The 24,033-nt window shown below is 43.7% G+C and overlaps 1 protein-coding gene across 1 annotated transcript in view; it reads left to right on the top strand.

The window, feature by feature from the left end:
• The first annotated feature begins 464 nt into the window (after positions 1–464).
• MTM1 (myotubularin 1) overlaps positions 465–24,033 on the top strand; it is a 70,908-nt gene continuing 47,339 nt past the window's right edge. The window contains exon 1 of the mRNA XM_074962617.1: positions 465–582. The gene's annotated coding sequence lies outside the window, so the exon portion shown is untranslated. The remainder of the gene's footprint in view (positions 583–24,033) is intronic.

Below are 24,033 nucleotides of genomic sequence, written 5' to 3'. Positions count from 1 at the left end.
AGCCTAGGGGGGGGGGGGGGAGGGGAGAGAGAGAGAGTGTGTGTGTGTGTGCGCGCTGCGCTGTCTAGGCCGTAGCCTCCTGAGGGCTGAGGTGAGGCAGTTTGTTCCATGGGTTGAGAAAGGGGGGGCTATTGTCCTGCAGGGGTTCATGGGTCTCCCTTCCCATGCTGCCCCCGCCCGGCCACTTTCTCCTCCTGCCTCTCTTTAGAGTCAGTCGTTGTGGTACGGACCTGAGACCGGCGCTGTCAGCACAAGCAAACTACAGCTCCCGGCAGGCCCCGCGGCCCGTCCCTGCCCACGCAAACTACAGCTCCCGGAAGGCCCCGCGGCCCGCCCCTGCCCACGCAAACTACAACTCCCGGCAGGCCCCGCGGCCCGTCCCTGCCCAAGCAAACTACAGCTCCCGGCAGGCCCCGCGGCCCAACTCGGCCAAGCCCCTTCAGCCAAACCCTTAGACGGGGGGGGGCTCCGCTCCGGCCCCGTCACGTGACAGGGCGAAGTTGGCCCGTGCCGTGAGGGGTGCGCTCGGCGCGGAAGCGGGACTCGGGCCCACGGCAGGGGGGAAACGGCGACTGGAGCGCGGTGAGTGGCCCCGGCCTCCCACAGGGCAACGGGCGGCTCCTGCTGACCCCGGGGCTGCGGAACAGGAGCCCGGCCTGGGTCCCCCTCCGCGCGAAGTACTCCTCCCCCCGTCCCCACAGCAACCCCCACCCCAGAGTCCCCCGACATACCCCTCCCCCACGCCAACCCGCACCCCTATAGCTCCACCCTGGCACGCCCCAAGGCCCCACCCCGCCATGCCCCTCGTCCGCCCCCACCGCCCCACCCCACACTCCTCCCTCACACTGACCCCGCCATACACCTCCCCTGCGCTCCTGCCAAACCCCTCCCCCTCTCGCCCACTGGAGTCCCTTCCCCCACCCCACCCCACCCCACCCTCCCGGACACCTCTCCCACCTTGCCTCCTAGGTCACTCTCACCTGCCATGCCCCTCCCCCAGGCGCCTGCCCCATATGTCCCTCCCCCAAGGTAGCCCCCACACCGCAGGGTCTTTACCCGCTGGGTCACTGCCATCCAGTCACGCCCCTCCACTCATGGCACCCTCTTTCCCTTTTCCTTCCTAGGCGGGCCCCCCCCATCCTGCATAGCACCCCTTCTTCCAGCCATCACCATGCCCGCCACCCCTGTCTTTCCCGTGCCCCTCCCTCCAGGTCAGCCCCAGCCCGCGGAACATCATTTCACTTCCTTACCGCTTGGTGTGACCATTAACTTTCAGGCCATTTCCTCTCCCTTCTCTCAAGTCACATCTCACCGTGTTTCCCAAGACACTTTCTGGGCTCCTACCTTCCTGCCATCTTAAACCCTTTTAAAAGCTGTAAGTTGTGTTGGAGAAGGATATCGGGCCATGAAGAGATTTCCCATCCCCCAGTGTTGCTCTCGGTTTGGGTGCTATGTAAATTACCTTTGGCTTCAAACCGAGATGCTGCTTCATGGGACTCTTTAAGAGTATGTTTTTGTTACTATTATTATTCATTCCCTTGGGATTTTTCTTCTGTTTCTACCTGTTCTGGTGGCGTGAATGTTGGTAACTTAAAATGAGATGTTAAATGTTTCATTGAAATACATGACACATTAACAGTACCTCCCTCCCTTGAAGAATTAAGTAGATTAATTCGTCCCCCTCCAAAAAAGTTTCCCTTTCCAATGACATTAAAATGTGGGGCAGGTCTTTTAATTTCAGAGCAAATATTTTTATTTTATTCTTAATGAGAATAGTTCTTGCTAGCAATTTGCTAATTTGCTGTTAGTCATTCTTGATTTCAGTCTTTTCTATGTGAAGTAGGAAAAACGTGATATTTGCAGTCTGTTCATTTGGCTGAGTTACTGCTAGAATAAGATCAGAAAAGTAAATCAGTTTTAATATCTGCATCGTTGTTTTTCAAATGATATTGCGAGACCTTTTAAGATTTTTTTGTTAATTTTAATGGTGCTGGGAGTAGGGCTTCCTTTAAGGAGGAGAGCTCACATTTGTTCTTAGTAGCTCTCAAAAAATACTTCTAGAGCTTTTGGAAGACAAATTTTAGATCTACATTACCGGTAGTTATGTGTTGCTTAATGTTAAATGACTGAATGGATTTTGTCTTTCTTTGTGTCTGGTCTGAAGATTGCTGCCCCTTTACTGGTGTAGTTAATAAACAGGGTTATATTATGTTAAAAAACAGACTGGCAGAAAATGTCTAGATAGGTTCCTACGGTTTGGCTCTACTGTGGCTTTGGTATAATTGTCTACTGTTCAGAATCCTTGACTTATCCATAAGGAAATAGTGCTTGTTCCATGGTTATGGTCATACTTGTTTGTCATTAGCCAGGTCTGAAGGACAAAATTTTCCTGGCAGAGAACTGTATCAGTGGAGAAAAACAAAGCATACTTATTACACATTGCTACAATATTTGGTTTTAATCCATGGTTTGGTGGTAAAAACAAACTAGGTTTCCAGATGAAGATATCCAAGCTGATAGATGCAGACAGCTGTAATGTGATTAGTGTTGTCAATATATGTCCTGCAAGTGACAAAAGTAGAGAGTTCAGAGAAAAAGAACAGACCTGTGTGAAATGTTATCATCATCTAGTTTGATCAAACTAATTGTACAGTAACTTTTTTTTGTCTGGTAGAGTACATTTCTGGTGTGTGTGATAGCTGTATAATATATTATGACGTTCCTTTAAACTCTTTGACAAAATTAATCTTGCACACTGTGTAACAGTCTTTTTAAAATGTTGTGTGTGTGAGAGGGCATATAGCTTATTGTTATGGAATTGGAATTCTATAAATTACAATTTCTTTTTCAGCCCCAGTTGCCCACTTCCTCTGCATAGAGACTGTCTTCTCAACATAAATGTATAGCTGTGTGTGAAAATAATACATCAAAAAAAAACATTACTGCACACGTCTCCCCTGGGGAGAGGATCAGAGAGCAAACACATGACAGATGTTAGTCACATTGCTTAATATGCTACTGGAAACTGCTCAGACACTACAGTGATGAGTACTGTATAAGAACCTATATAGAAGAGAATGGAAAAGAAAATAGATGCTAGAGGCCAGTTTGGAACTGTCATTCTTAGGATTCCCGAGGGGAAAGCCCTTTACCTCCCCAGCTGAAATTTTGCCTCCAGCTAGTTCAGTTAGGTGGAGTTAGTTCAGTTTTTCCTTTTACACCTGCAGATCAAATTAGAAATGTGTTTACCGTTATTTCAGCTTGCTCATCATCCAGGAGGTGAGGAGCAGTTTGAGTTCCTTATTTTTTGCTTCTTATTTTGGCATTTTAAAATTAATACCTGCTAGAACATTGCTGGCAACTGTGGGATGCCTCTCCCCACCTGTTGGATTGCTGCCAGAGGCCCAGTTATAACACAAAAACCAAATAAACACCATTTGTAGCAGAAGTGCTTAGTTTACTGTAGTCATTCAGCCTTCCACTGAAGTGGATCTGTTCATGCTTTTGCAACTAAAATGACTTGACAGAGTCTAAGGGGGAGCAGCAGGTAAAGTTAGGGTCTCCCTGAAAGTGATGGCGCCACCCAGTGAGATTGATGTTTTAGCCAGGTTATCTAAATGATCAGTTGCCCACTTAGAGGGGAGGCACTCTGGAGAGGTGTAACATTGCTAAGAGGGTGTTTAAAAATATAATTCCCCTGAAGAAATGGTTCTTCCAGATGACCATACATTTGATGGAGAGCAAGATTCACATCCTCCTCACCCCCGCATCTCCCCATCCTTTAGCTAGTTTTTTATAGGAACCAGGGATAAATCCGGGGATAACAGGACTGAAAAATGGACTAAAGGGAACAAAAAGTACAGGTGAAAGAGAATGGCGCACTAATATATCCATTGTTTGAGAACATTATCAATGGGGAATTGAGAAAAACTTGGACATAGGATGTCATTTCAACCATCATAATGAAGTTTTTATAAGGTATAGCAAAATGTAAAGTAGAAGTAACTTCCATTTCATAGGTGGAATGATCAGTTAAATCTTTAGCAATAGAGCTACTGTGGCCTGAGGAAATATCTTTCAAAAAGAACAAGCAGAAAGACAGACTGAAGACTTTTTTAAAAGAAACTTTGAAGCAGCATCTGTTGCCCCTCAAACATTTTCATCAACTACATCCGTTTTTCACAACATGAGTGGCGGGGTGGGAGGTACAGACTACTTCAATGGGATGCAAAGGAGAGAAAAGGGTCTGTCTGGCTTGGAAAGCTGCAGATCATTCCTAACTACATGTGCACGCTGCAAATGTGCTGCTCAGTCTGTGTTTCCTTTTTTCTTTGCTTCTGTTGTGCTTATTTCACTGTACAGGGCTTCAGACTGAGATAGCAACCTGTCACACCCGAACCTTGTTTGCTGGGCTTGCGTGGTACCCACATCCACTTTGGTGGGCACCAGTGGATGTTCCCCCATGCCAGCAGTGTGTGCCTTCGAATTGAGTTGGGTAATGCGTGGGGGGAATCAGAGCTACCAGGGAATAAATGAAGGTAGGAGGTATGTAAGGGACAAGTCAGAAAAATGCAAGAGCAACAAAGGAAAGAACATGAGGATGACAAGGGCGGGGGGGAGGGGAGGGAGAGAGAAAAAGAAGAGTACAAGAGAAAGGCGACAGAAAAAAGAGATGGCACTATCACGATGTGGCACTGGGGACATATACCAGTCCCTCCCCAAGGGTGGAGGAGAAGCACCACCAACAAAAAATATTGGGAACCACTGACGTGCATGCTGCTCGCTCTTGATGATATGAAGACAAAAGATATAGCAAGACAGTAAAGAAAAGTCAATCTGCAAAAATCTTACTTCAGCTACATCTGTCATGGCACATACTTCCATTGATTCCTTAATCTGTCTTGTGAGATGTGGCTTCTAATGCTATTGCTAAAAGACATCGTTGGCTCCTCCATGGCAACCTCTCCAAGCAATTTTTTCAACATAATTTGAAGGAGGGAAACAGTTGAGTGAACAGTTAGAGAAAGTACTGTTGGAGTCCAATGACAAGAATATGTAGTCTGCACCTTAAGTGGCTTTACAGGAGGGCTAATTAACTCTTCAAATGTAGTCCTTTTGAAATTGGGGTGGAAGTTAGGTAGAGTTCAGACTACAAAGGAAAACTCTGAAACAGAAAGTGAGGAGGAAAGTCTAGGAGCGGGAAAAAAATCCTCTCCAAATAAGAGTTGGGTTTCCTAGAAAAAATTTTCATTCAATACCTGCTCTAGAACAGCAGGAGTGTTTTTTAATTTAATTTTAATTTTTTTAAAGCCATAGGTACAGTAACATCTTGTCTCTTGGGTCTGGGAAGCATTGGGAGAATATCTTGTCAAATTTGCCAACGAGTATTTTCACACTTTCCACATGCTGCCTCTTATGCAAGGGAGGACTCCCTGTAAAAATCTGCAAGGCCACCACATTCTCTTCCTTTAAATCTCTTTAAAACCCAACAGTGCTGTGATGTCTATAATACGCTTGACGTTTGTTAGGCAGCTGGAGTGCTATGACTGCTGCTTATTATATTAATCGTAACTATCTCACTGTTATCTCATGCACTGTATTGTATCTCCCCGTTCTCATTTAATACAATTCTGTTGTGAGCTCTTTCTGGCAGGGGTCATTGTCTTGTTATGTGTATGTTTGGTGTGTATGAGGAAACTATTGGGAGTGGTTCCAACTCCTTAATAGTGTACCTCTCATGATCCAGCTTTTCATTCGTAGTCTCACAGAGAATTGGTTATGTCAGAGGCATTACTACATAGTCCTAAAAGGACAGGCCAGCCTGGAAAAGAGCTCAGTATCAGCACAGAGCAGGTAGAAAAGTCTTCTGGAGCTAGGAGTGATACTACTGACGACAGTCCTCCTTATGAGACACACTCAAGAATCTGCATACATTAGTGATGAATTTGACTGACTTCACTTATGTAAACCTACAAGCGGTCTAAACAATATTAGGAAATTCTGCAGAGCATATACTATTCAGTCAAGCCACATACATGTGAAGAGCTTTCCACATGAAGGTGGTTTGACTTATCAGGCAATTTGTGCATACTGATCGCTGCCTGAATTTACATCTGCCTTCAAAACTCCAAGAGACTTGGAGCTCCACAGGTAGAGGCACTTGACTAAATTTGTGAATTGTTTCTGGTGCAAACAAAATGTCCAATCTGGCAATGGATATCCTATTCACTTATTGGTTAGGCATGCATTCAGACCACAATCAGCAGGATCATTCAGACAGTAAGGGTAGCGAAACCATTAATGATGTATGTAAACCAAGATGAGCTTAGAATGCTATGGTCTTCTGACCCAGTGGAATTGTTATTATACAGCTTACCCTACTAAGCAGGCTATTGTTTTCAGGTCCTATTTGGCATCCAAAGCCAGAAACTTTGAACTTAACAGTAGCAACTGAAATAAATTTGTTGAGTGAGATAGATATATCTGAATGTGCAAGCAAATAAAATGAAAGCTTTTAATGGAGCTGCTGGTTTTTAAGGAACTGGTGTCTAACCCGTTGCCTTAAGGCTCTTAACTGTATATCTTAAGAGTGACTTTCTTATGAAGAAAATGTTTGTATTTAATTACAAACTTAAAATGTGCTCTCTGACAGCTTTTTTTTTTCAGGAGGGGAGTAAAGAGTAAGCAGCATCTGAGGAGGGGCTACTTTGAGGGGAGGGATGAGGGAAGAGAAAGCAGAAGGTTGGAGCCATGTTGTCTTTACAGGAGTGGGAAGGGAGGGGGAGCAAGCAAGTTGCAGAGCAGTTGGTGGAGGGATGGGGCTCATAGGGGAGAGAGAACTAGCAAGTGGAGCAGCAGGTTTACTGCAAAAAGGACTCTTTAGAAAAAGAAAGAAAAAAAAAAAAGCCATCAGTTTCCTCTCTAAGCCCAGCTGGGAAGCTGAAGAAGCATCTGAGTAACTTAGAAAGTAAAATTTAGTTTTAGGCACCCAAATTAGGAGCTGCTTTTATGCTTTCAGTGCAGTTTCTTGAGAGAATTCAGGAAGGGGTTGGAGGGGGAAAATATTGTAGGTTTAAACTACGCTATCTCATCTGATTATGTCCCCTTCACATTTTGAAATAGGACATTTGACTCTTACACTGAAAATGTTTGGATGCTATTGATTTTGCATCTGAAGATGTGGAGAAAAAGGGATTTATCTGTATTTTTTTATGAATATCATCTGCACTTCAGTTCACCTGTTTGATGTCCTGTCTGATTTAATGGAATTTAAATCAAAGGAGGCTGTTAGGGGGAAACAAACAGGCAATAATGACAAAGTTAAGGTACTGCCAGAGAGAATACCTAGGATCCTCAAGGAAACAATGGGGGAAATACTAATAGGGAAATGCCTGGCTACAATCAGGCTAGCAGTTTAATTTTCTCAGACCTGTGCGTGGGGTCAAAAGGGCATTAAACTATTAGATCCTGGCCTAGAGAGGAACCGGTGTGATGGGGCAGCCACTGCTAGGGACATAATGTAGGGTTACCAACTGTCTAATTGCACAAATGCGAACACCTTTGCCCCCCCCCCGCCCATCACACCCCCCGCTCACTCTCCTGCACCCACACTCACTTTCACCGGGCTGGAGCAGAGGGTTGGGGTGTGGGAGGGGATGTAGGCTCTCGGCTGGGGGTGGGGCCAAGGAGTTCAGAGTGGCAGGGGGCTCCAAACTGAGCCTGGGGCAGGGGGTTGGGGTACAGGGGGTATGTGGGGTACAGGCTCTAGGAGGGAGTTTGGGTTTAGGAGGGGGCTCAGAACTGGAGCAGGGGGTTGGAGTGTAGGAGGGGGTGAGGCAGGAGAGCAAGCTCTGGATGGCGCTTACCTCGGGCTGCTTCCTGAAGCGACTGGCATGTCTGGCTCCTAGGCGGAGGCACGGCCAGGTGGCTCTGCACACTGCCACTGCCTGCAGACACCACCCCTGCAGCACCCATTGGCTGCAGTGTCGGCACTCAGGGCAGGGTGCGGGGCAGCACGTGGAGACCCCCTGGCCGCCTCTGCGCCTAGGAGCTGGACATGCTGGCCCATTCTGAGAGTTAAGCGGAGCCAGGGTAGGTAGGGAGCCTGCCTTAGTGCTGCTGTGCCGCTGACCGGACTTTTGGCTATTAAAATGTCCCGGATTGCTTTTAATAGTCACCGGGAGATTGAGGCCGATTTCAGTAGATTCCTGGCCAATCTGGGAGGGTTGGTAATCCTAGACGTAAGAGGAAGAAGTACAGAAATGGTGGTATCTTGGCTAAGAGCAAGAAAAGTGCAAAACTTGCAAGGAAAGGATCGAGATTAGTTGGGACCAGATGTGTATAGACTGTTGTTTTAATCTTTCACTTGGCTTGGTATGTACTTTAGCGTAAATAGATGATACATTTGTTTTGAATAAGTTGTTTTATAGTCACTTTACTCAACCATAGGTTGCAGGCTTCCAGAGACTCGTTTCTTACAGATGCCAAATACAGTTGGGTCTGTTGTGTTAACACAGTTGGAAATGGGGGGAGCTGCTACTCCAGGAGCTGGTCTGTGAGGGTAGAATTGCGGGCCTCCACATGGAGAGAGGTGAAGGTTACAAAATTTGTCACTTGAGTGCACTAGAGGATGGCCGCAATGGGAGTCTAAGGCACTCGTAACAATGGCAGTACCATTGGAATGGGGGTGTGGTAACCTGGTGATCCAGTCTAAAGTGCGGGTAGAGGTCTGACACTTAGGGCTTGTCTACGCTTACCGGGCTATTGACATGCAGCGATCGATGCATCAGTGGTCGATTTAGCGGGTCTGGAGAAGACCCGCTAAAGCGACCACAGATCGCTCTCCCATGGACTCCTGTACTCCACCGGATTGAGAAGAGTAAGGGGAGGCATCGGGAGAGCTTCTCCCGTCGACATCGCATAGTGTGGACCCCGTGGTAAGTAGATCTAAGCTGCATTGACTGGAGTTATGCTATTCACGGAGCTCAAATTGCAAAGCTTAGATTGACTTTTTCCTGTAGTGTAGACAAGGCCTTAGAAAGGGTGCCCACAGAGAGACTGGGTAGAGGTCACAGTTCTAACTTCCCATTGAACTGTGACAGAAGAGAATCTTAGATTTATTATGACAGGTTTCAGAGTAGCAGCCGAGTTAGTCTGTATTCGCAAAAAGAAAAGGAGTACTTGTGGCACCTTAGAGCCTAACAAATTTATTTGAGCATAAGCTTTCGTGAGCTACAGGATGAGGTGAGCTGTAGCTCACGAAAGCTTATGCTCAAATAAATTTGTTAGGCTCTAAGGTGCCACAAGTACTCCTTTTCTTTTTTAGATTTATTATGCACTTTTGGAAATTGGCTTAATATTTCCTCTCCTGTTTAAAACACATTGTTGAAGCACTGTGCTTTCAGGTTTGCTCGTTTTGCTTATGATGATAGGAATTTTTCTTTTTCATCTGGAAAAAGAATGCTAACAGGTAAGGGCTGGTGCCTGCAGCAGTGAGTGTGTATACCAGTGATACTTACAGTGCCTTAATTGTCTCTATGGTTCTTGATGACTGTTGTATCATTGGCATTTAAATTTGAAAATCTTGAAATTTCTTGAAGCTGAATATCACAACTTCGAGTGTATTGCTTTTAACATCATTATCTTTACTTCTCTCAGTGTTTAATTTGCAGATACAATCTGCCTTGACAGTTCAACCTCTTATGAGAGCCATTATTTTCTTTTGAAATATGCATAAACAGAATGACTCAAACCTTCTATTGGCACTTTTAAAATATTTTGATACTTCATCCTATACTATAGTACGAGGATGTTGGAACTCTTCTACGTGTTTTCATACTCTGCTTATTTTTCTGCAGCTTCCTTTAAACTTTTTGTGACTTTTGAAATTCATCTACCTTATTGCTCTCTTAATCTGGTATGGTTGACCATATCCCCTCTGTGTTGAGGGAAACTTGTGGATTTCATTGATCATTTTAAGATCATGAATAAGATTATTTCTGCTTATCCTGATTTATTTATTCAGTTTTGTATTCTGCTTTCTAGTCCTGACTTCAGATTTTTTGCTTTTATCTTTTGTTAATAAGCACTCACTCTCTTCTTAGCTTAATTTTAACCGAATTCTTCCATGTGAGAGCGATCTCCCTAGATTTCTGCTCTATCCTACACATTTATATCTGTATGTCTTTTGCACAGTTGTGGAGACTAGTATTGTATACAAAAAATCCAACTCTGCCAAGAGACACTGACTTTGTTTTTTGTGCTTTATATTTTATTATTGGAGACAGGACAGCATCCTTTTCTCATTGCATCTGCAAGGTGTTATATAGGTTGTACAGACTATTATTTGTTATAGTAACTCTAACATCTTATGTGCAACTGTTCTTCCACTTATATTTTCCTTTTTATATTCTTTGCTTCAATACTTGTATATATCTGCACTACTCTGTGTTCCTCATTGTTTGCTATGCTTTTTCATTTAAAATCATGTGCAAACATGGAAATATTGTTTTCAGTACCATCATCTTTATTTATATAGGCAAAGCTGCAGATCCATTGCAAATCTTAAATAAATAACTTAATAACATGGGAAATATCTCTTGTTTGAGTATTGTGTTAGTCTGATGTTACATGCCTTCATCTCTGATGGAACACTTTCAGTTGTTTTCTGAAAATATAAGCAGACAATTCATATGTTTTTCATACTAGAAATTTGACAGGTCTTCAAATATTAACTTTTTTTTTTACACACAGCATGATTTTGGGCAGCATGGAGTGCAAATATTTGGTATCCTCATGCATTGTCACTGATGGAGTCATGTTGTAGACATTGTGATAAGTTTCAGAGTAGCAGCCGTGTTAGCCTGTATTCACAAAAAGAAAAGGAGTACTTGTGGCACCTTAGAGACTAACCAATTTATTTGAGCATAAGCTTTCGTGAGCTACAGCTCACTTCATTGGACGCATGCAGTGGAAAATACAGTGAGGAGATTTATATACACACAGAACATGAAAAAATGGGTGTTATACACACTGTAAGGAGTGTGATGTATATAAATCTCCTCACTGTATTTTCCACTGAATGCATCCAGTGAAGTGAGCTGTAGCTCACAAAAGCTTATGCTCAGATAAATTGGTTAGTCTCTAAGGTGCCACAAGTACTCCTTTTCACATTGTGATAAGATAAACTATCAGACTGTTTCTCTTTTTTCACCTTATCACTAAAAGTAATCCTAGTTTAAGTAAATGTTCCCCATCTTGTTTAGTCATCCCTAGTATTTATTTCTATGCATATAATTGACTTCACTATAGTTGCCTATGTCACTTGGGATGAGCCATAATGTCATCCTTTCCTCATGTTACCACTGTACCAGAAGCTTCTGGAAATACGTCTTTGATATCTGATAGTTTAGTGTAATTTCTAGGGCTTTCAAGTGATTAAAAAAATTAATTGCTGTTAATTGTGTGATTGATTAATCACAGTGTTAATAATAGAATACCATTTATTTAAATATTTTTGGGTGTTTTCTACATTTTCAAATATATTAATTTAAATTTCAAGGCAGAATACAAAGTGTACAGTGCTCACTTTATATTTATTTTTATTACAAATATTTGCACTGTAAGAAACAAAAGAAATACACCTCTACCCCAATATAACGTGACCCGATATAACATGGGTTCTCATACAATGCAGTAAAGCAGGCCTCTCCCTCCCCAGAGTCTGGGAGGCTGGAGCTGTAGGGGGGCACTTTTGGGGGCCCTGCAGGGCCAGAATGGCCCGGGTGATTAGCAGGGGGCCGGGAGCAGCCCGCTCTGCTTCCCTCACCCCCAGCCATGTCGCTCGGGGGAGGAGGCATAGGGGAAGGGATTCTCTCCCCTCCTCCCCCCCGCACTCACCGGCAGTGGTGGAAGCAGAGCAGCCTGGCCCCAGCCTGCTCCACTCGGCCAGTTCCCAGCTGCGGCGCTCCACTTCCCGCCGCCGGTGGGTGTGGGGGGGTGTCCTTTCCCCAACCTCCCTGCACTCACCGGCGGTGGGAAGTGGAGCTCTGCGGCTGGGAGCTGGTGGAGTGGAGCGGGCTGGGGCCATGTTGCTCCACTTCCAGCCGCTGCTGGTGAGTGCCTATCAGGGGGTGGGGGTGGGGGGTGGATAGGGGTCATGGCAGTCAGGGGACAGGGAGCAGGGAGGTTGGGTAGGGGGTTGGGTCCTGGGGGATGATTAGGGACGGGGGGTCTCTGGAAGGGGTAGTCAGGGGACAAGGAGCGGGGGGCCAAAGCAAGTTCGATATAACGTGGTAAGAATTTTTGTCTCCCAAGGACCACGTTATATCAGGGTAGAGATGTAGTATTTTTCAATTCCCCCATTACAAGTACTGTACTACAATCTCTTTAGCATGAAAGATGAACTTACAAATGTAGAATTATGTACAAAACCCCCCTGCATTCAAAAATAAAACCATGTAAAACTTTAGAGCCTACAAGTCCACTCAGTCCTACTATTTGTTCAGCCAATTGCTCAGAGAAACAAGTTTGTTTACATTTACAGGAAATAATGCGGCCTGCTTCTTGTTTACCATGTCACCTGAAAGTGAGAACAGGCATTTGCATGCACTGTTGTAGCCAGCGTCACAAGGTATTTACGTGCCAGTGCTGTAGCTATTTTTAGAAATCTCACATTGGTACCTTCTTTGTGTTTTGTCAGATCTGCATTGAAAGTGTTCTTAAAATGAACATGTGCTGGGTCATCATCCGAGACTGCTATAACATGAAATATATGGCAGAAGGCGGGTAAAACAGAACAGGAGACATGCAGTTCTCCCCCCAAGGAGTTCAGTCACAAATTTAATTAACGCATTATTTTTTCAACAAGCGTCATCAGCATTGAAATATGTCCTCTGGAGTGGTGGCCAAAGCATGAAGGGACATACAAATGTTTAGCATATCTGGCATGTAAATATCTTGTAATGCCAACTACAAAAGTGCCATGTGAATGTCTGTTCTCACTTTCAGGTGACATTGTAATCAAGAAGCAGGCAGCATTATCTCCCCTAAATTTAAACAAGTCTGTTTCTCTAAGCGATTGCCTGAACAACAAGTAGGACTGAGTGGACTTGTAGGCGCTAAAGTTTTACATTGTTTTGTTTTTAGTGCAGTTATGTAATAAAAAAAAAAACTACATTGTAAGTTGTACTTTCATGATAAAGAGGTTGCATTACAGTACTTGTATGAGGTGAACTGAAAAATACAAATATTTGCACTGTAACAATGATAAACAAAAAATAGTAATAAAAATAAATATAAAGTGAGCACTGAACACTTCGTATTCTGTGTTGTAATTGACATCAAATACTTGAAAATGTAGAAAAACTTCCAAAATATTTAATAAATTTCAATTAATAGTCTATTTTTAATAGTGTGATTAAAACTGATTAATCATGATTAATTTTTTTGAGTTAATTGCATGAGTTAACTGCGATTAATCGACAGCCCTAGTAATTTCACATCCTTGTAAAAATCTCTCCAGGTGAACATAATCACTGCCGAAAAAATCTACAAAAATCGAATACTTTTCCTTTTCGTATTCAAAAAGAAAATGTCCCTCTCCACACCAAATTATTGTTTCATCTTCTAACTGTCATGTTGGTGTATTCCTACTTTTAGAGATATATTAAGTATATATATTATTAAATAAGATTTCATTCATTTATCCTATTTGCATATTCTGAAACTAAATCTAGTAAGGAATTACTAGATTTAGGAATCAGTAGCAATTAAGTAGCAAAGAAGCATCTTGTATGAAGTGCTTCATGGTAATATAACTGCTGTTAAGGTGGTGTGACCGTTTAAAAGCAATTGTTTTTCTGTTCAATGATGGTGGCTTAAGAATAAGTATCTGTAAAGGAGCAAATGCTATGTTATCCATAACTTCCACTAATTACAGAACATTTGTAGTAAGTATGCATGCCTCAGTGTAATTTGAATAAAGTTAAATTGATATGTTGGGTATAAAGTGACTTTAAGTGTGTCCACATAAGGGTTTTCACAACTATAACAATATTGATTTAAATACAGATTTCAGTTAAACAGTGTAATTCTCATATATAGGCCTTAGAAGACTCATCTGTGTCAAATGATCTTTAATTGGTTCCTGGACCCCAAAAGAGCCAAATCACTCTTGTCAGGACTCCAGTGACCCAAATTTGGCTCACTGGGCATTCGATCCTAATAACAGAGTTGGTGGTGGTTTCCAAACCTTTTAAGAGTCCTAGTCAGGTTTGCAAATTCTTGAGGGGAGCTGCCAGACTTTATAAGGGGGTGATGAGGTGTTCAGGAAAAGAGTGAAGGAGAGAGCAGAAGGCAGATCTCCCAAATTCTTTAGGGAGGGTGACAAAATGAAAGGATTGAAGGGAAGTTGAGGTTTTTGCCCTCTCTTGTGGACCTCCTGCAATTTGCGGGAGGAAAGAAACCCCACAAGGAGCCTCAATAGTCACACCCAATCGATGAGTTTTGATGGGCTTGACAAGCTACTCTCAAGGCTTAGGACCAGATTTTTAGAGGTATTTAAGTCCTAAAGATGCAGTTAGATACCTCTAGGCGTTTTGAAAATCCCATGATACCAAACTTCTATTGAAATCAGTGAGGGGTTCGGAGCCTATGAGATTTTGAAAATTCCACTGGGTGCCTAGCCTGCATCTTTAGGTGCCTGGCCTTTAGTGTCTACCCCTTTCAAGCTCTGAGGAAGCTTGGTGAGGCCCCAACCTTAGACAGAGCTAATATAAGTATAGTTTTTTGGTTTTTAGTGAAAGCTTGGGTCCAAATCATTTTTTGAGGTCATGTGAGCCATCGTTCTCTGGCAGTGTTACTATATCGTGTTTTAATAACACTTGTAATAAGACTTTAAACAGCTATATTTTAATTCTGGTTGCTAGATTTCAAGTAAGTTAAGTAAAAGTACACTTTGTATCTTCTTTCTTCTCTCGCTGCACAGTGGCCGGGGGGAGAACGTTCCAACTATTTAACACACTATGTATTTAGGGTATCCTAATAGAGCAGTTCTTTGTATGATTCATTTAAATTTTTTTGCAGAAAAATTCTGTGTCTGCCCAAGATCTAACCTACCAACTTTGAGTCTTATATTTTTTTCATGGGTTTGCATTGTGCAGTGTGTTTGAGGGATTTGGGCGGGGGGGGGAGGTGTCAAAACTGGTTCACTTGCAAATTTCTTCTTATGGAGCAACTGCTGTTGCTGCATAATAATTGGAAAGTTGAAACTATTTTAGGACTATGATGGAGTATGCGTTTGGACTCCGCAGCAATCTCACTTTGGCAGTTTGCCAGAAACAACTCTTCTAATCTGTTCCACAGAAGAAAAGAAATCAATGTTTTAAAGGGAAATGTTTAATTTGAGATTTAAAAACCTTTTCTGAAAATCAGATAGCTATTCCAGTCTGAAGAAAAAACAGTATCGGGTACTTCTTGAATTGGCAGGTACTGTAAATGAGAACTTGATCTGTTCAAGTAGATCTTAATTTAGAATTTTGTTCACTGCTTTATTTCTTCATAAAGTATCACACAAAGTTTAAGTTACTTGACTATAGTTTACATAAAAAGTAAGGGAAATGAAGAACTACTCTTAGTTTGGTAAGATCTTATCTGATATTAATAGCTTTGAAGAAATTCAGTTTTTGCCATTTCTGGCAATTGGAAATGAAACTGAATTATTTGACTATTGTTCTGTAACTATATATGAGCATGTTTCACTTCTTTATATCTTTTGAAATAGATGGAAGTCAGCAAATGATCTTGTTCCTATCTTTACTGAGATCATTACTGAAATATCTAGAAAAACAAGGCTTATGAAGTATTGACAAATAGATTTCCTAAAAGTATTTGTGGCGTATGTTCTTCTTTGTGTAGCAAACATCCTTTTTTGCTGCATCACAAGGTGTGCTAGAAAACTTGAGTTTTTCAGGTGGCCTGATGGGATGAAAGCAGTTTGGGCTTTTTGTACTGCTGTGTATCAAGGTTTTGTAACCATAAATTAGCAAGTATTTAGCAGACTTTTCTCCATTCAGTGAATCTCTGCATAAATACAAAGAAAGTAATGGGACTAAAATTATAAGGCCTGTCCTGTGAATTTGATAACAGGGTTTTAGCTGTGCAATTCAACTTGGCCCTGGTCTACACTACGAGTTTAGGTAGAATTTAGCAGTGTTAGATCGATTTAACCCTGCACCCATCCACACAACGGAGCCATTTTTGTCGACTTAATGGGCTCTTAAAATCTATTTCTGTACTCCTCCCCGACGAGGGGATTAGCGCTGAAGTCGACATTGCTGGGTCGAATTTGGGTTAGCGTGGATTCAATTCGACAGTATTGGCCTCTGGGAGCTATCCCAGAGTGCTCCATTGTGACCGCTCTGGACAGCACTTTCAACTCAGATGCGCTAGCCAGATACAGAGGAAAAGCACTGTAGACTTTTGAATTTCATTTCCTGTGTTTGTCCAGAGTGGCAAGCTCATCAGCAGAGGTCACTATGCAGAGCTCATCAGCACAGGTGACCATGCAGTCCCAAAATCGCAAAAGAGCTCCAGCATGGACCGAACGGGAGGTACTGGATCTGATCGCTATATGGGAAGACAATCCGTGCTATCAGAACTCCGTTCTAAAAGACGAAATGCCAAAATATTTGAAAAAATCTCCAAGGGCATGAAGGACAGAGGCTATCACAGGGACCTGCAGCAGTGCTGCGTGAAACTTAAGGAGCTGAGGCAAGCCTACCAAAGAGTCAAACGCCCGCTCGAGGTCAGAGTTTCTATGATGAGCTGCATGCAATTCTAGGGGGTGCCTCTACAACTACCCCACACCTGTACGTGGACTCCTGCAAGGGAGTCTCACGCAACCGGGATGAGGATTTTGGGGACGAGGAAGATGATAGCGCACACCAGGCAAGCGGAGAAACCGTTCTCCCTGACAGCCAGGAACTGTTTATCACCCTGGAGCCAATACCCTCCCAACCCGGGCTCCCGGACCTTGAAGGTGGAGAAGGCACCTCTGGTGAGTGTACCTTTGTAAATATAATACACGGTTTAAAAGCAAGCATGTTTAATGATCAGTTTGCCCTGAAGACTTGGAATGCATTCGCAGCCAGTACAGCTACTGGAAAAGTCTGTTAACGTGTCTGGGGATGGAGCAGAAATCCTCCAGGGACACCTCAATGAAGCTCTCATGGAGGTACTCCCAAAGCCTTTGCAAAAGGTTTCTGGGGAGGGCAGCCTTATTGCATCCTCCATGGTAGAACACTTTACCACGGCAGGCTAGTAGCACGTAGTCTGGAATCATTGTATAAGAAAGCATGGCAGTGTGTGGTCCCAGTGTTTGCTGGCATTCAAGCAACATCCGTTCTTTATCTCTCTGTGTTATCACTCTCCTGAGGATATCATTCATGGTCACCTGGTTGAAATAGTGGAATTTTATTAAGGGGACATTCAGAGGTGGTCGTTCCTGCTGGGCTGTTTGCCTGTGGCTGAAAATAAATCATTCCTGCTGTTAGCCACGTGGTGGGGAGAGGGGTGAAGCGATCATCCCAGAGAATTGGGTGTGTATGGGGGGTTAGTTGGGTTTGTGCTGCACGTTAACCCCAAAACATCAGCCCCTCCTTTTAAATAGCCAATGTCTCTTTTTCAATTTTACTCTCCCTTTTTTTTTTTCCTCCCGCAGCTGCAAGTGTTTCAACGCTGCCACTAGCATCTCCATCCTAGAGGCTAGCGCAGATAAGAAGGTGAAAAAAACGCACTTGCAATGAAATGTTCTCTGAGCTCATGCAGTCCACCCAAACTGAAAGAGCCCAGCAGAATGCGTGGAGGCAGACAATGGTAGAGTCCAGGAAAGCACAAAATAAACGCGAGGACAGGAGACGGGAGCAACAGGAGAGGTAGTGGGATCAAAAGGAAAGGTGGTGGCAGCATGATGAGAGGAGGCAGGATGCAGTGCTGAGGTTACTGGAGGATCTATAAGGTGGGTAGAAAGCTGGCTAGATTGTCGGGCTCAACGGGTAGTGATCAATGGCTCCATGTCTAGTTGGCAGCCGGTGTCAAGTGGAGTGCCCCAGGGGTCGGTCCTGGGGCCGGTTTTGTTCAATATCTTCATAAATGATCTGGAGGATGGTGTGGATTGCACTCTCAGCAAATTTGCAGATGATACTAAACTGGGAGGAGTGGTAGATACGCTGGAGGGGAGGGATAGGATACAGAAGGACCTAGACAAATTGGAGGATTGGGCCAAAAGAAATCTGATGAGGTTCAATAAGGATAAGTGCAGGGTCCTGCACTTAGGATGGAAGAATCCAATGCACCGCTACAGACTAGGGACCGAATGGCTAGGCAGCAGTTCTGCGGAAAAGGACCTAGGGGTGACAGTGGACGAGAAGCTGGATATGAGTCAACAGTGTGCCCTTGTTGCCAAGAAGGCCAATGGCATTTTGGGATGTATAAGTAGGGGCATAGCCAGCAGATCGAGGGATGTGATCGTTCCCCTCTATTCGACACTGGTGAGGCCTCATCTGGAGTACTGTGTCCAGTTTTGGGCCCCACACTACAAGAAGGATGTGGATAAATTGGAGAGAGTCCAGCGAAGGGCAACAAAAATGATTAGGGGTCTAGAGCACATGACTTATGAAGAGAGGCTGAGGGAGCTGGGATTGTTTAGTCTGCAGAAGAGAAGAATGAGGGGGGATTTGATAGCTGCTTTCAACTACCTGAAAGGGGGTTCCAAAGAGGATGGCTCTAGACTGTTCTCAATGGTAGCAGATGACAGAACGAGGAGTAATGGTCTCAAGTTGCAATGGGGGAGGTTTAGATTGGATATTAGGAAAAACTTTTTCACTAAGAGGGTGGTGAAACACTGGAATGCGTTACCTAGGGAGGTGGTAGAATCTCCTTCCTTAGAGGTTTTTAAGGTCAGGCTTGACAAAGCCCTGGCTGGGATGATTTAACTGGGAATTGGTCCTGTTTCGAGCAGGGGGTTGGACTAGATGACCTTCTGGGGTCCCTTCCAACCCTGATATTCTATGATTCTATGATCAAAGTGATAGGCTCCGATGTATGGTTGAGGTGCAGGAAAGGCACAGGCCACCACGGCAGCTTCTGTGTAACCAACCGCCCTCCTCCCCAAGTTCCATAGCCTCCTCACCCAGATGCCCAAGAACGCGGGGTGGGGGTGGGGAGGCGCTCCGAGCCCCCAACCACTCCACCCCAGAGGACTGCTCAAGCAACAGAAGGCTGGCATTCAGTAAGTTTTGAAGTGCAGTGTGGCCTTGTCCTTCCCTCCTCCCACACCCCACCTGGTGCTTCCCTCCTCCCCCACCCCTCCCGGGCTACCTTGGCAGTTATTCCCCTATTTGTGTGATGAATTAATAAAGAATGCATGAATTTGAAACAACAATGACTTCATTGCTTCGGCAAGCAGTGATCAAAGGCGGGAGGGGAGGGCGGTTGGCTTACAGGGAAGTAGAGTGAACCAAGGGGGTGGATTTTCATCAAGGAGAAACAAACAGAACCGTCACACCATAGCCTGGTCAGCCATGAAACTGGTTTTCAAAGCTTCTGTGATGCGCACCGCGCCCAGCTGAGCTCTTCTAACCGCCCAGGTTCTGGCTGCGCGTAATCAGCGGCCAGGTGATTTGCCTCAACTTCCCACCCCACCATAAACATCTCCCCCTTACTCTCACTGATATTGTGGAGCACACAGCAAGCAGTAATAACAATGGGAATATTGGTTTCACTGAGGTCTAACCGAGTCAGTAAACTGTGCCAGCGCACTTTTAAACGTCCAAATACACATTCTACCACCATTCTGCACTTGCTCAGCCTATAGTTGAACAGCTCCTGACTACTGTCCAGGGTGCCTGTGTATGGCTTCGTGAGCCATGGCATTAAGGGGTAGCCTGGGTCCCCAAGGATAACTATAGGCATTTCAACATCCCCAATGGTTATTTTCTGGTCGGGAAAGTAAGTCCCTTGCTGCAGCTGTTCATACAGACCAGAGTTCTTGAAGATGCAAGCATCATGTACCTTTCCTGGCCATCCCACGTTGATGATGGCGCAACGTCCCTTGTGATCTACCAGTGCTTGCAACACCATTGAAAAGTACCCCTTTCGGTTTATGTACTGGCTGCCTTGGTGGTCCGGTCCTATGATAGGGATAAGTGTTCTGTCTATGGCCCCACCACAGTTAGGGAATCCCACTGCAGCAAAGCCATGCACTATGACCTGCACATTTCCCAGAGTCACTACCCTTGGTAGCAGCAGCTCAGTGATTGCGTTGGCTACTTGCATCACAGCAGCCCCCACAGTAGATTTGCCCACTCCAAATTGATTCCCGACTGACCGGTAGCTGTCTAGCGTTGCAAGCTTCCAAAGGGCTATCGCCACTCGCTTGTGAACTGTAAGGGCTGCTCTCATCTTGGTATTCTTGTGCTTCAGGGCAGGGGAGAGCAAGTCACAAAGTTCCATGAAAGTGCCCTTACGCATGCGAAAGTTTCGCAGCCACTGGGAATCATCCCAGACCCGCAACACTATGCGGTCCCACCAATCTTTGCTTGTTTCACAGGCCAGAATCGGCGTTCCATGGCATGAGCCTGACCCATTTCCACCAGGATGGCCAAATTGCCGGGACCCGTGCTTTTAGAGAAATCTGTGTCCATGTCCTCATCACTCTTGTCACCGTGCTGCCATTGTCTCCTTACCTGCTTTTGCAGGTTCTGGTTCTTCATATACTGCATGATAATGCGCGAGGTGTTTACAATGCTCATAACTGCCGCGGTGATCTGAGCGGGCTCCATGCTTGCCGTGGTATGGCGTCTGCAGGAGAGCAGAGTTGCAGGGGAAGCAGTGGTTGGATGGCCAGTTTTGCAGACCTACTGCATCTTCTGCTGCCAGGACGACAGCTGAGCGGGCTGCAAGCTTGCTGTGGTATGGCGAGACAAGAGCAGCCGAGCAGAGTTGCAGCGGAAGTGGCCTTGTGAGACCACCAGGAGAGCAGAATGCCAGCGGAAACGGTGGATGACGACGGTCATATAGAAGACCTGCAAGGTGGATTCATAGCATCAGGAGAGCAGAGTGGCAGCGGAAGCGGTGGATGACGACGACAGTTAGCAGTCCTACTGCACCGTCTGCTGAAAGCAGTATGGTGCCCGCATGGAAAAAAGGCATGAAACGATTGTCTGCCGTTGCTTTCACAGAGGGAGGGACGACTAACGACATGTACCCAAAACCACCTGCGACAGTGTTTTTGCCCCATCAGGCATTGGGAGCTTAACCTAGAATTCCAATGGGCGGCAGAGACTGCGGGAACTGTGGGATAGCTACCCACAGTGCAACACTCTGAAAGTCGACGCTAGCCTCGCTACTGTGGATGCATTCCGCCGACTTAATACGCTTAGTGTATTAGTGTGGGGACACACACAATCGACTGTATAATATCGCTTTCTAAAAAATCGACATCTATGAATTCGACCTAATTTTGTAGTGTAGACATACCCTTGTACAGCTACACACAGCCCCAATCAACTCAGTGTGCCTGTAATATAGGAGGAAGTGTTGTCCAGTGGCCAGACAAGGAAATTAAGGGGTTTAGGATTCCTTCATTCTGTTGCAGTTCCACCACTAATTTGCTGTGATCTTGGACGAGTCACTTGCCCATTCTGTGCCTTCGTGCACTCATTTTCTGTACTAGATGCCTACTTACCTCATATGAGTGGTATAAGACTTAACTTACATTTGTATAATTTCCAATATAAGATGCTAAATAAATGCATATTATTGTTCTTCCTGAGAAGAAATAAGGCCTCTGAGCTCTGAATTACATGATTTTTGTAACTAAACCCTCAGTCTTAATGTTGTATTTAGCTTCCCTCACCTTTTAAAAAATAAACTTATAACTGAATATCTTTTTTAAGGGGGATTTCAGTAAATGCTCAGGTATCTTTGTGAACATCTGTATGCGAAATGGCTTAATGGACAGTCTTTCTTCTTCTTTTAATAAAAATAAATTTGAATGAAGAATAAGTACAAAACATATCAGCTAAAAGCCAGTTTTAGTTTGAAGAAAATAGTTTCAGCCATTTGAAGGTTGAGTGTTCAAATATACACAAGTGACAGCATTATTATTTCGAAAAGATTGCAAACTTGTGTTCAATATTTTTTTATACTATGAAATTTTTTCTGAAAATGTGCTAGTTCCAAACTATCTTCTCTCACTCCTAGTTGCCTTTTCTATTATTAATTTAATACAGCTGTGATTTCTGAGGTATTGTCTGCTGAGTACTAGGAACAGTTCGTCCTGAAGGTGGCACAAATAGATATACCACACTTACATTGAGTGTACTGTTCTAAAACATATCTTCCTATGAAACATGGCAAAGGCATTTGAACTCCCTCAGCACTTGCTATGTTTCAAATTGTAAGTTTTCAAACAAAAGAGTTTCTCAGTTTCATGAGTCCAAAGATAAGGTGGTTCTTGAGCTCAACTGGCTAAATGTTTAAACTGAATAAAAATCCAAAATCATTTTTGGGTTACAACCAAAGCAACTTCTGGAGAAAGTTGAAACAGAAAGAGATATAGGAAGGAAGTGATGCCTCGATATGATAGTGTTAAACAAGCTGTTTAGCATGCTGAATCACAAGATTCTTTTTCCCTCCTGTTTTCATTTGGAATATTATTGGATTTCTACTATTTGTTTTCTGAAGGAGTGTTTTTATACTTTGCACTATATTTTTGCTAAGCCATAAATCATGGCAGCATAAAATAATTTAAATAGACTTGTAAATAAACTGAATATTAGGATTCCTATATTTGCCTGCTCTCATTCACAAGACAAGCCAGTGAAGTTCACAGATAGTTCTATTTTACCCTCATGCTCCTCCTGCACTGGAGTGCTTTTCCTGTACAGTCACCGCAATTTCAAAACCAGAAGGGTGTCACAATTCTAAACTGCTGGTATCGCTTTTGCCTGTTTCACACTGCTGCAGCATCAATGGGAACATGCTATTGTGCAGAAGCAGAGGTAGATTAAACCAAGTGACAAAAGGGATCTTTTCAAAAGTCTGTAGTAAAAAAGCCACTGTGTGTTTATCATTGTTGATTAAGGCTGTAATAAGAGCATTCTTGTGGCTTTTCGGTAATAAAACCAAAACCTTTCAAAAGACTCCTTTCAGTTAGTAGTTAATCTTAGGGAAGGGTGTCACCGGTAGAAGAAAAATATGTTACTGGAAAATAGACTTGCACCTCTGCCCATCTGAGGTTAAAGCAGACAGGTTCCCCATCTGCAAAATCAGAAAAAATAAACTGAAGCTTGCTTTATACAGTAAATCCTGAAATGGCGCACTTTTGTCTTTAATCAAAACCAGCTTTTTAAATTTGAATTAAAAAAAAAAAAAGGCAGCCTCTTTATTTAAATGCATCAAGGCTCCTCTGATCAAGAAAAAGACAGCAAACTCCCCCTGCTGGTGGCTTCAGGGACATTTCAGTTTTAGGAAGTTGGGATTGTGTTTTCTGACCATAAAAATACTGGGGAATTTCTTCTGTTTTTCCTCCTCTGATCTCTCAATCTTTCTGAAACACTTCTTATAAATTTACTCAGCTTAAATTTTAAGGTCTGTGTGATAAATGCCAGTTAATTTAATTTTGTTCCCTGTATTCCTAAATGAAAGTTCATAATATAAACCAGGGGTAGGCAACCTATGGCACGTGAGCTGATTTTCAGTGGCATTCACACTGCACAGGTCCTGGCCACTGGTCTGGGGGGGCTCTTCATTTTAATTTAATTTTAAATGAAGTTTCTTAAACATTTTAAAAACCTTATTTACTTTACATACAACAATAGCTTAGTTATATATTATAGGCTTATAGAAAGAGACCTTCTAAAAACGTTAATGTAATACTGGCATGCGAAACCTTAAATTAGAGTGAATGAATGAAGACTCGGCACACCACTTCTGAAAGGTTGCCAACTCCGGATATAAACCTTCAGGTGA

This window comes from Natator depressus, chromosome 9 (genome assembly GCF_965152275.1).
Source record: "Natator depressus isolate rNatDep1 chromosome 9, rNatDep2.hap1, whole genome shotgun sequence".
NCBI classification, from domain to species: domain Eukaryota; kingdom Metazoa; phylum Chordata; order Testudines; family Cheloniidae; genus Natator; species Natator depressus.
Note: the sequence above shows the minus strand (reverse complement) of the source record. Positions and strands in the feature narration are given on the sequence as shown.